Source organism: Corvus hawaiiensis, chromosome 4, assembly GCF_020740725.1.
Source record: "Corvus hawaiiensis isolate bCorHaw1 chromosome 4, bCorHaw1.pri.cur, whole genome shotgun sequence".
NCBI classification, from domain to species: domain Eukaryota; kingdom Metazoa; phylum Chordata; class Aves; order Passeriformes; family Corvidae; genus Corvus; species Corvus hawaiiensis.
In genome coordinates this window covers 53834628-53847950 of record NC_063216.1, presented here as the reverse complement: position 1 = coordinate 53847950, position 13323 = coordinate 53834628, and the positions used below count along the sequence as shown (strand labels likewise).

The window sequence follows — 13323 nt, the reverse complement described above, 5'->3', positions numbered from 1 at the left end:
TTTCAGTCTGATCCATTCTCCAAATTTATCAACAGCTACACTTGCTGAGTGAGGGAGAATGACAATATGGGGAGGAGAAAAGAAGCTGGCACTGCATCTTACACAGACGTGCCAGGTTGAAGTGTTCATTGAACATTTAGGCTAAAGCTAAGCAGTCAACACAAGCTACTCAGCGTGTAAGCGCATTACTCAGGCATTGCTTTCAGAATGAGCTGGATTGGCCTCTGGAGATGCCTGCTTCTCTCCTGAGGGAAAGCAGAATCCAGAATGACTGAGATACAGCTGCTTAGTTTCTATGTATATAATTAACCAATGTCTAGATGAGTAGAAAATGGTAGAAAAACAGGTTTTTGACTCTTACAGCACTTCATTCCCATTAACTATTGCCATTTGGAAAAAAAAAATTGTAGCATAGCTTACCATCACACTAACATCAAAAAGCTTACCATCACACTAACATCACACTAACATCAAAAGGGTATGTATTTTCTGCATGGTCCACAAATTTTTTTCCTAAACCATATTTTACATCTATAAGCAATACGTTTCAGCGATGGGTACTGTATTCCTCCCACAGGGCGTATAAATCCACAGCAGAAATATAGCCACAGTTCAGTTATAAATCACTTACATCTCTTCAGAGTCACTTTGTCACTATGCTGTGCTGTGGGAAGGGATGGTCTTTTCCTTTTTGCTCAAACTGGTCCTCCTTCCAAAAGTGTCTGTCACGTCTACGGCAGATAAGGACAAAAGGTCCTTAACTTTCGCTTGAAGTTATCTAAGGGTAAAAAGGGAAAGGAACACAGTAAGTGCAAGCGTCCATATTGCGTTTTATAGCAAGGTATTACAACCATCTCTTCAAAACACACACGTCAGTGTCATCCTTACACAAAGGTACTGCACACTGAGGAAAGAATCCCACACACTTCACATCTTTCTTTCCTTGTATGAGACACATGAAGTAGTCACTACTCCTAGAGCAGTCACTTGCTTCACTTCTGAGATTCATAATAACAAGATTGTATTACTTCGAAAAAGCAAGTGTACAAGTTAAAAGATGGTTTCACATTATCGATTATTTATTTTGTACCACAAAGACACTGTAAATACTTCTGGCTGGGTTCAAGCAGGCAATCACAATTTGTTGAGCACAGTCTCACTAGAAACCATCTTGGCTAGCCAATATTGATAAACATTCTAATCTGAATCTTCTGTTAAACAAAACAACTCTCTACTGCACTACATCTTACCGCTCAGAAAGTGAGACCTGGGGTTTATGATAGATAGGTCTCATTGAAATTTCTTCATGGAAACTTAAAACTCACCACTCCATCAGAGTCAAATCTATAAACTGAATGTTAAAAATTATTGAGAAAGGAATAAAGGACAAAGCGTAACATGTCATTTGCCACTGTATTAATCCCTATCTTGAAAAGCATGCTCCACTCTCTTGTCCAGCACAGAACAACACAACTAATTAGCAAAGGTTCAGAGAAAAAAACATACACGATCAAAGGCTTAAAATAGTTTCCATATATGAAGAACAATTCAGTACGCCACCAATATCCAGACTGGAAAAAAGCTGACTTAAGGAAGGGCATGATAGAAAACAAAAAAATTCGAAAGATGAAAAGACTGCACAGACATTGTATGCTCCCTATCCTTTGAACTCAAGAACTGCCTAATAAAAGCCAAGTTCAAAAGAAAAATGGGAGTTTCTTCTCCCCAAATTGTGTGACAGAACTGTGAACTTCTTCCCAAGGATGCTATTTATGCAAGGAAGTTTCATAAGTCAAGAGGAAGATGGAGGTATCCTTGGAAAACAGTCACCACTGGAGGTAGATGACAGCTTAAGTGAAACATTGGTCTGAACCAGGATCTCCTTCTAAATTCACTTATGTTAGTGCTAATTCAACAAATTTTATATCCATTTTACACTGATCTATTCACCACTCAAGAACGAGAATTACTGCATTAGGTACACAGGGAGTCTAGTCTTAGTTGCATTTGAAGTACAGGCTAGATCCTTTTGAACACCGAAGAAAATCCCATGGTTCTCTGTACTTTACTATATGCTTAATAAATTTGATTGATTTTTCCAAAACACCATCACCACTGAAAAAATAAAATAAAACCAAATGAGGTAGCAAAGTCTTACTGTAAAGCAGCAGTAGCCTTCCTCTCCTCGGTCCACAGTCCCAAAGCAGCCAGGACAGAGGGCTACAAAGCAAGGTTCTGCTTCTCAAGTTGTTCCCTGGTCTCATGGGTTTGAGTCTAACTTCATCCATGTGCTCCCACTCAGTTCAACACTTATATAAATGCAGGTCAGCATCTCCATTTCCCAAGTTTCATCTCAAAGTAAACCTTAAAAATCATATAATCTGTATTCCAATATCTTCTCTTTTCCTTTAATCTCTAGGATACAGCAGTGTTTCTGATTTATTTTGGGCAAGTGCAGATCAATTAAAATTCCTTCAGGGAAGCCTTCTGAACCAGCAGAAAGTGAATGACTGTCATCAGGAACAAACACTTTTTGCTGTCATTGACTGGCGTGTCACACTTTTGAGCAAAAAGTATGTTAATTAATTCTATCCATACCTACCAGGTGTACCAAAGGAATATGAACAGTCCTTTCTGCTGTCTTACTAGATACAGATCTTTGTGTCTGTGAACCAAGTATCCCTATATGTAGAGCTGTGCATTGGCACATTATATGAAGAAGCAGCCTGTACTAGCACAAAAAAACATAGCAGGACAGAAATAACTTTGTTCAGACATCAGTATGCAACCAAAATCCTTTTCACAAGATGCATGAATTAATACCCTCAAATTTCACCCAAAACCCAGACATTTTCTGGTATATCTACACACATACCTATTCGTTAACACTCTTTTTAGACCCTACAGTGAGAATTTGAATAGCTTACACTTTTTTTGGCCAGTTTGAAATACTGGATCAAAGTATGTTTACTGTTCAATCTATTCCCCTCTCTGAGAAAGAAGAAGCTGCTACAATGTTTGCTGTTCTATTTGCTTCTGCAGCTTAAATGGCTACACTGAGGATGAAAAGAAATTCACTGTACAGCATGCTAATGATCAAAGACTCATGTACCACTGGCCTATAGCAACATTTTAGGCTACCTCTCCCTTCTATTATTTGTCCAGCTTTTCTGTTTAGAACATTAAGGGTAGGAATATAACCAGACAGCTCAAAAGGTATTCAAGGTCTGTTTGATACCCTTCACATCACTTCGATACTAACTATAAATAAGAGCAAGCTGTACCAAACAAGAACCAAATGTCTTAGCATTGATATATGAGCAAAGACAAGCTTCTAGAAAAATGGCAAAATTTAGAGACATGGGTTCCAGGTATACTAGAGAAGGTAAAATACTATTGCAGGATAAACCTATTGAAAACAATTTGATAGTAGCAATAACAATTCAGAATTATCATCACCACTACTTAAACACTGAGAAAGAACTACATGAGAACAAGTGGGTACCTAATGGCTGTCAAATAAAAGCCTTGATTTTTACTCTTTCCACATGTGGCTTCAAGTTACTATTAACGAGTTTACAAAGTCTTCCCATGAATATCGTCTTGACTCTCTCAAACAAGTGCACATAAAGGGGGAGAAGTTGATACGCATTTATCTCACTTGCAAGTATCAGAAACCAATAGCAACCCCAAAAAAATCATGTTAACTAAGAATGCATTATTCTCAACCATTTTTTATATAATTTCACTTGAAGGTTAAATAAGCATTCATGCCTGCTTTAAAAATTTATTCCATATATTCCTTAATTCAATTATACCCCGGTAGAAATCCACTTACATCAAAGATACATGAAGAAGTTTTTACATGAAGAATTTCTTAGCTTATTTTTTTTAATTCTGGAACAGCACAGTGATACAACTAATCTGCAATTTTAAAGACACGAATATATTTCAGAGTACACACATATTAATTTGGGATATTAAAAGCTACACTTACGTGCAAGCTCACACCATTCCCACACATTATCTAAGACACAAAGTAAAAGCTATGCATCATAACATGATCTTATTAGCATAACAGTTACGGGACCTTTTTGGCAATTCATAAATATACAGCTGCCTTACAAAGCCATCCCAAATAAGCACTGATAAAATACTTTATCTCTTGACTGTCATGTGTTTTTAGAGTTTGCTAAAGAAAAATGCGTTATAGAAAAAGTATTTGAGGACTATACAAGGAAGTTTCTTAACTCTTTTGGGATTAATATGATATAAAATTCAGTTTTTGTAGACAAGCATCCTATTAACTTTACTTTCAGTACCTACAGACTATTCGGTGTAACTAAATAAAAAACTAGAGTAGAATGTGGCCTGATATCATAGCATATAAAATCAAGGACTGGATTGGAGTTTTGAGTCTGGTTTGGTTTAAGATTGAACAATATTTACTCTCATTTGTATAGACTGCCTAATGTAGTATTACAATCCTGTATCTTTAGAACCATGTTTATCTAAAAGCCTCTACCCAGAAATCTTACCTCAAAAAACATAAACTCACGAAAATAATTACTGCTTTGTTAATAAATGCCAAAAATATTGTTAAGAAAGATATATTAAAACAGTGACAAAAGACATAAATAAATCTGTGCTAAAAGTCCCTTCCAGATGATCTGTGGTATCACTGTCCTAATCTGGAAACAAGAGAATGAGTAAACAAGAGATCAACCATGATGTAAATAATTAAAGCAATAAAGGTGTTATATTGCAAACTTCTCTAAATGCTGTGCTATTGAACAGAATAAAGTTTTTTGGTTTGTCTGCAATTTAAGAAACCTTATTATGCTACGATCAAAAAAAAAAATGCTTCAGAAAACATCAGAGTTGGCACTACTTCCCTTCTCCTACATAAGAAGAAGAGAAAGCCAGGACAAATTACCTATCAACAGGTAAAACAGTCTTTCTATACGCATTAGTGCCACAAAGATAATCAATAATCTTCCTTTTGTTTTTATACAGATCTCCTGCAGGATCTGAAAAGACACGCTAAAATTTGTAATATTTTAAAATCTATTCCTCTCATCAGTTGTATACCAAGTTCCTCAAATCTTCTGGATTTGGATTAAGAGTTAGATAAATATTCCTCATTTCTCTTGCAGATTTAGTCAGTATTTATTTAAAATATATTGACTAGAAATACAACCTTAAACTGAATTGTAAGAGGACAGAACAGCATGAAAACAAAAGAAAGACTTACGCCTAAATATTCCTTGCATGACTACATGTCCACCACCCCAAAGGAAATGATATACACAAGATGGATGAGAGAAGACACAGGCTAACTAGCTCTACTAGGCAATCCACCAACTAAGATATAATGCTGGATTTGGGACAAACTCACGTAATACGTGGTAAACTGCTGTTAAACCAAGATCCAAGCTTGGGAAGGTTAAATAAATAGTGGTAAATTTGTATAGTACTTCTTGTGGCAAATATGTCTGGGAATATTTACTCCAGTGGGAAAAGTGCCACCTCCTTTCCCCCACACTCCTTCCAGCTCTATCTGCCTTTCTCCTTCTAACATTAGGCTGTCATTCAGCACAGGGACGTGCAGCAGGAGCTGAAGAAATAAATGCTGAGCAGTTCAGTGTGATTCCAGACAAGGAGCATCACACACAATTCAGCCCATCAGGGTTATGCAATCAACACCAACACCAATGTGATGGTAGCAGGAATTCAAGTTTGGTTTTTAATCCACCTCATTGCTAACTAGTTTGGATCCCCATCACTTGAGAGAAGATTACTCAATCATGTCCAGTATTGTTACCATGCTGCAGCACTCCTGTATTACTGGCAGGGTGTAAAAGGTTTCTGCAGAGAGACAGATGTGAGAAATTCCGTAAAATTTCATTTGGCTTTTTTTCCCCTCTATTTCTCCTTTTTCCCTTTATCTTCTCTCCCACTATCCTTTTTGCTGAAAACACTGTCCCCTTATGCAGCTCTGTGAGGAACACAACACATGCATGGAGCCAGCAGGGACAGGAAGACAAGGGGCGAGCATTCAGTGACAGCCGGGATCCATCCTTGTCACCTTAGGCAACGTCAGAACGCGGGATGGGCTTAGGCAGGATGGAGCGAGAGTCAATGATGCTGAAGCCAAAGGTACAAGGGCATGAGGCTTTAAAAACAGATTACGGGTGGTGAAACTCTGGAGACTGTGGCAGGCCAGACAATAGGAGCATATGTTTATTTGAGGGGATGATTTACATTATTAGGCAGAAGAAGGTAGAGTTTAACTAAAAATGTGAACATGCCTGTGCTTGATCTCGTGGACCTGTTTGCTTCTGGGTGCTGTAAATAGGATGACATCCTTGGGATATATTTAAATTCAAAATTTTTCTTCTGAACTTTAGCAGGTTGGGATGTAAATAAATGTTCATTTACACTGTGGAGTTTTCTAGGAAAGTTCAATTTATTTTATTGTCATCATTATATTGGCTGGTATATATTTCTCTCACAAAGCAGTGCAAATCTCTTTTTTGAATAACTGTTATTTGTAGTGTCTACTTCATTTCACACATACAGAGCATACAATGGTCTGGAGGTAACAGTAAAATTTCCTGAGACTGCTGCAGCACAATGACTTAAAACACTCTAATCCGGAGCCAAAGCAGCCCTAACTTCCCTAACCTTCCACCTGCAGACTCTCACTCCTCTCTTGTGCTGACTTTAAAACAGTCCTGCAAAACAACTGATCAACTTTTGACCAAAACATGGTCATCCTTGCTAGGGTAAGAGAGGAGTGAGGAGACATAACATGGATAAGGTGGGATCACACAATTGTGATGTGGCATGGCTTTGGTCTGCTGTGGAAGCTCAGCCTGTGTGTCTTGGGGTGTAGACTGACAAACATTTCTTCCAGTGGCAGAGGCAGGACCAGTACTACCTCACCCTTCCCAGCACTGGCCACTGAGCTATGCCACGGAAAGTATGCATGGAGATACATGGTCAGCCATACCGGGAAACTAATCTAGATTAAAAGTAAACTGGCTAAATAAAAGCTGCTTTCAAATTTATGGAGTCCACCAGACCCACAAAACACTGTGCAAACATTTTTAGAGGTACAGCAATGAGGAGAAGGAACCAAAAGATGCTTAAGCCAGTACTACAACTAAAGAAGCATTTACCACCCCATGATCTGATTAGCCTATGGAGTCCAGCAGTCAAAAGCTATCAGGTATCACTGCAGCCTAGCAAGCACCCTCATCCCCAGCTGCCTCCCTCTCTACTCCTCTCGAGCCTACAAAGACACACTACAAAGAAGTGCAAAGACCCACACTGCAAATGAGATGGAAGTGCAGTCCTCAGGGCACAGGTGTAGGCTCTGTGACAAGGACAGGCTGCAGAAGGGCAGCAAGGACTACAGCATTAACACATAGCAGCTGCTGGGTATGATTTACATGTCTTAGAGAACTGGGGCCCATTATTAGAGTGGATGTACACCAGCCTGGCATGCTTTGGTTTATTATCATTACATCTGTACAGAGGTATGGACACACTTGTGTTCAATACCCTAAATAGTCCATTGTTAGTATTTTTATTATAAACTGAAAACTAAATCAAAGTAAAAGTCTAGTTTTTGGCCTTAAGATTAAACAACTTTTTTAAATTTGCAAAAGGAAACCCTAAATTCTGCTTTCTATCCCTTTTCATTTTAACGATATTTAATTCTTACAGTTTATCACATTTTTTTTTCCAAATGACATGGCTGCACTGTATCTAATATGAAGTACCTAACTTACATATACATCGTCTACACCATTTAAAGCACACATAAAATAATTGTGGTCCATCATTCTATTAAATTATTGTCCACTTTTTAATAGTTTTGTTTAATAGATACAGAAGGGCAATCATTAAATGAAACCTTAATATGAGCTATCAATTTGTAAACAGAGCAGCAAAGTATGGTATGATGGAACTCACAGTTCAAGAAATTCTGAGGTTTATATTTAGTAATTTTACATTTGCTTTTATATTAATTTTCCACATGATTAAAATTAATAATTAAAAAAAAAAAAAAACAAACCTTAGAGAAAATGGGAGAAAACACCTTATCTACATTTCTCTTCCAATTCCATGTGGACAACAGTATTTCCTAAATGTGGCCTATTCACTGCTGGATATGTAATTACCTTCCGTTCATAGTCTAGACATTAATGCTTTCGTAGTATTTAAGACTCCTTGTAACATGCTTGCTGCTTTAAGTAAGCAAGGCTAAATCTTGACCAGATAAATTAGCAAAGAATGCAATAAAAGCTGCAATAAAAGAACTTTATCCTCCAAACCTTCAAGTTGCTGCTAAATGAGATTTCTTTGAAATGCAGATCAGTTGAACTAGATTAGTGAATTTTAACTCCTGTCAACATCATAACAAAATACAAATACAATTGTTCACTGGCCTTATCTCCATGCTTCCATCTGCTGCCTTGTTATTTACTTTCCTTGATTTACTATGCAGATCTAAATAAGACACATCAAGGAGGGCTTACAACACAATGGCTTCTTAAGCTTTACATCAAGGTATTTGAAACTGAAGCCCTGAAAGGGCTGCCATCAAAGACATATCTCTAATGAACTTCCATATCAGAGAGGTTTGGTATTTAATACTGCTGTGAAAAGAAAAAGCTACAAATCAGAATGGCCTATGAAGGAAAATGTCTGCAAATCTTGATGAGATTAGCACCTACCAGAATTAATATCCCAATAAAAATGATATCTGGTTCACTGAAGAGTTAAAATTCCAACCTTTGCAAAAATAATGCCTAGTGTCAGAATGGGGAAACTCAGCTGCCAAGGTTGAAAGGTCAGGGAGGTATTCTTTTTTCTCCACAAATTGTTCAAAAAGCATTTTTGCTGGTGGCTTGATTAAAACACTGTTGACAAACTAGCTGTGGAATGAAATAATTAGCAGACTACAGCGCTACTGTGGTGCTTTCTGCAACAGCAGAATTTTACAGTATCTTTAAAAAAATTAGCAGCAAATTCATGGCAAAATAACATAATCTAAAATGACAGCATGCAACATTTCTTCATCAATTTTACTATTTCCCTTTCTCCCCCACAGCAATCTATGGCAGTGCAGGATAAAATCTTCTGTCAGTTTGCTTAAAAAAAACAATCCCTAAGTGCCATTTCTATTACATGCCACAGCCCTACTTGTGAAGTGCAATAAACAAAGTTTCCTCCTCATGATTTAATCTCTCTCTACATACCTGATAAATTAAACAAATATAAACATCTTAGAAGTTTCCAAAGCCCAGGCATAACCTTGTGCAGTAAACCCCCAGTTCTTGCAGTGTGCTGCCATTTGACAGGAATTTTTTTGCTGGGCATTGAAGTACATAAACAAATGATCTTTTCTTTCTTAAGAAAACATTTCAATCATTTATGTTCTTCTATAGCAAGGGAAGATCCCACAAGCATGTTCTGCTGTGGATCAATCAGCTCCAAACCGAAGTAGACATGTTGTATGCTCCAGTGCCCGGAAATCATGCTGCAGGCTCACCAGATGATGAAAACAGAGGTATGCAGTGTAGGGGAGCCCCACATGGCACCCGCTGGCTTCTGGGCATGTCAAACTTCACAACTACCCTACAGTCAATGACAGCAAACACCTTCCCTTTACTTATTGCCTCCAAACATGTACTTGTTTTTCTACCCTCCTTCCAAACTGCAGGCAGTCTTCCAGAAACAAAGCCCCCAAACAGAAGCAGCATCCCATGGCTGTACTGCAGAAACCACAGTTGTCTTCTTGCTGTATTTCATTTCGTACGGGATATGTTCCAGGCTTACTTATGGCCAAGAGAGACCACTACTTTTCCTTGTTTAATGAAATGACAAAACAACAGATTTGCATATGTAGAAGCAGGTGCTGTAACAGGTTTGACGACTCTTGACCTAAAGCATGTAAAATGATTTATCAGCAACAGCTGTCCCTAAGGTATTTGGGCTCTGACGGACAGTCAAAACTCCACCATCTGCACCACCGTGTGCTAAAAATGACAATCTGAATTAAAAGCTGGTCAACAAATCTCATATAACTAATGCCTTCCATATCCTCATCCATATGTTGAATTCCCAAGACACACAACACTTGGATTATCTATTATAAATACCAGTCTTTAAATCTAAATAAAATAAGACAATCTAGGAAGATGTGAAAAGTAAGTTTGTGGCAGTTCCTACCTATTCACAAAACACCTACTCAAACAATACTTCGAATGTACATACGTTTGAAATACTTCTATGATTTCACATCACAATATAAACATATGTTCTTTCAAAATAGCATTATATGTCTTTTCAGAATTAAAAAATAGCTATAAATATCTATATAGGCTAATATAATGCCTTTCTTGAATGCCCTGACAAAAAACCTGATTGATAGCAAAACATCTCATAGCATCTGTGTGTTCTCTGCACAACGAAGGTATCCCAGGGTAGTGGGGTTTGCAGTTTGTGTTCTGATTTTTCTATGTGAAGGGGAAATGTGTTTCTTTTCCCCCAGACCAGAGGAAGGAACCTGAGAGTCTGAATATGACCCCTTGGTGAACACAGTGACTTGTTCTGGATCTATGCTAGCAGAAGGTAGCACCATATGCCCCGAGCCCCAACTTGGATGCTCTTTCTACAGTCTAATGTGCTTGTCAAAAGATGTTAAAATCACAGATTTACTTTCTCTGGATATGTTTTATTATTGTAAAAAGCAAAAAGAAAGGCAAATACAATGTATTATGACTTATATAGACTAGCATCCAAAATATACTTCCTTCAGTTAAAACTGCAAGATCTTTTTTTATTGGTGAACAGTTTCTGATGTATTTAACATTACAGAAATCTTCTGTTTTATATCAATCACAGTTACTGTAACTCTTATTGATTACAAACTACATTTTAAACTTCAGTGTTAATAATTTTCCTTCTCATACAAACATGGAAAAATACAGCTCATTACCTGGAAATGAATGAAAATTACTGAACTTTGCTCCACCGAATTTCACTGAACTTTTAATTATTTCATTTTAAAGACTCGTAACACCAGAGATCTTACCAATGTAATATAAGAAGGAAAATTACTAAAATAAGAAAAAACTAATCTATGGAACACATACTGGAAGCAAATCCAAAATAACAAAAAATGTGCTTCATAGCATTTCTATAGATAACTTTAAACGTGGTAGCACACATAAATTAATTTAGTTATATTTTGGCCTTTAGTTTTAAGAAAACATACAAGCATTTAAAAACAAAAGTATATATATATATGTATCTATATATATATATATACAAGCACATACATATATTTGCAGGCACTGCTGAAAGACAGGAGGTAGTTTTTTCTCAAGTAAATAATAAAATTATCTTCCGGAATTTTGTAAGATTCATGTATCTTTCAAACAGTTATGATTTCTTGCAAAAACAATGAAAATTAAAAAAAAAAAGACATACTATTTATTTACTTGCTAGATTGTAACTGTCTGTTGAGAGATACAGTGATCCCCTCAAGAGCATAAATATTTAGACAAATTTTAAAATGTGTATTATATACTTGACAGAAGGTATTTACATGACAGCCCAGAGCTTAAGCAATCTGATATGAAATATTTCCCCACAAAACAAAGTCAAGTTAGAAAAGAAGTGCAGCTCAGCCACATAAAGAGGCTTGAGATTAAAAACATAAGCATTTAGAAAGAGATTAGCCATATAAGTGTTTGCGTCAAAATTGCGTTAACCTTCATCCTACTTCCCAATTCACTGGATCCTATGTATGAGTTTATGAAAATAGAAGATGAGCAGCACACAGCATTTCCTCTGTGTCTTCTTTTACTAAGCATTTAATTGCCTGCTCGTTATCTGCTGCCCTCTGCTCCCAGCGGTGCCGCATCCCAGGCAGGCAGAGAGGCCCCGGCATGGCAGGGATGCCCATCCCACCCAGCCACCATGGGGAAGGTCAGGGGCTGGGCTAGGAAATCTCTCCTCTCCTGCCTTGCAGGAAGCTGGAAGCCCAGCTCCCTGAACTACACTGACAAGGTGACGTCCAAGAGAGACAGAAATTGGTAAAAGGTGGAAACAAGCCTTGCAGACCTTGTTGGCGGGGGTGGACTCCTGCCATCTCCCTGAAACACAGCACAGCTCTCCCCAACACAGATGCTGTGGAAGCTGAGGGCTCATTTATCACTTCATGACCCACCATACTTTATCTTGGTGGTATTAAACAAACTACATATTTTGAGACCAGATATTTTGTCACAGATTTTGGCAGTAACACACACATTTATCAAGGACAATTCTAAAACACCACCGTGAGTCAGGAGAATCCTTCCTCCCTCCACAAAGACCATGAAGAGTGAGACTTGGGACCTCAACGCAGCCAAAACGAACTGCCAACACGTGAGAAACACGTACAGAAAAATCTGGTAAAGAGACTTAAAGGCATAATTTCCCACTGTATTTTGTTTTTTCAAAAAGCAGATGAGTTTAGGAAGGAACTCTGCTGGCTCAATGCAGCCACTGGACACTTCATAATCATCAACTGCTGCCACCAAGCAGCAACTTTCCAGAAAAGGAAAGTCAAAGGTTTGTAAGAATACAAGTAAAAAGCTATTGTGAGCATAGAGGACCTTTTACACTCTTGTAAGGGAAAACCAAGTAGCTCAGGACAACTATATCAATTAAAAGAAGATGCAAAAGCAAAGACCAAAGGGATTAACAAGGAGCAAACCAAGAGTTAAAGACTAAATTGGAAATGTCTGGTCAAATAATTTAGGTTTGAACCATTTTTACTTTCTTTCATGCAATATTAAAATCAGATTCACCCTACGTAACTTTAAACATCTACACAGGATATGATCTCTACTTAACACAGCGCTCCTAGCAGAGCCTGTGGCTTTCCTCTGTATGGGAAGCCAGGGAGAGGAGCTGTGCCAGCTCAAGAGCATTAGCAAAGCACCTGAATGGATTAATCCAGTCACTGTTAGGATGAATCACAAGAGGGAGTGGAGTGTAAGTTATTTGGAAGAGAACAGAAATTGTTGAGTACTTCTCCAAACACAATGCACTTGAGTTTGAAAAAAATTCAACTTTAATTAATAGCAAAAGATTCTTGTAGTCCAGATTGTACATCAAATTTTACAATGGATCTCTCCACAGAGGAACACTGATTTATTTTTTTCCCCTTGTTTTTCAGACTGTTTAAGTGTTTTTTACTGAATTCTGTGAACTTAAGGGTATTTGCTAAATTAGTTTAGAGACAGAATCAAACGT

General features: G+C 37.5%; 1 protein-coding gene across 1 annotated transcript in view; it reads right to left on the bottom strand.

Annotated features, from left to right (window-relative positions):
* Positions 1-13323, bottom strand: part of FOXP2 (forkhead box P2) — a 413000-nt gene that overhangs the window by 348404 nt on the left and 51273 nt on the right. The window contains exon 2 of the mRNA XM_048301832.1: positions 632-778. The gene's annotated coding sequence lies outside the window, so the exon portion shown is untranslated. The remainder of the gene's footprint in view (positions 1-631; positions 779-13323) is intronic.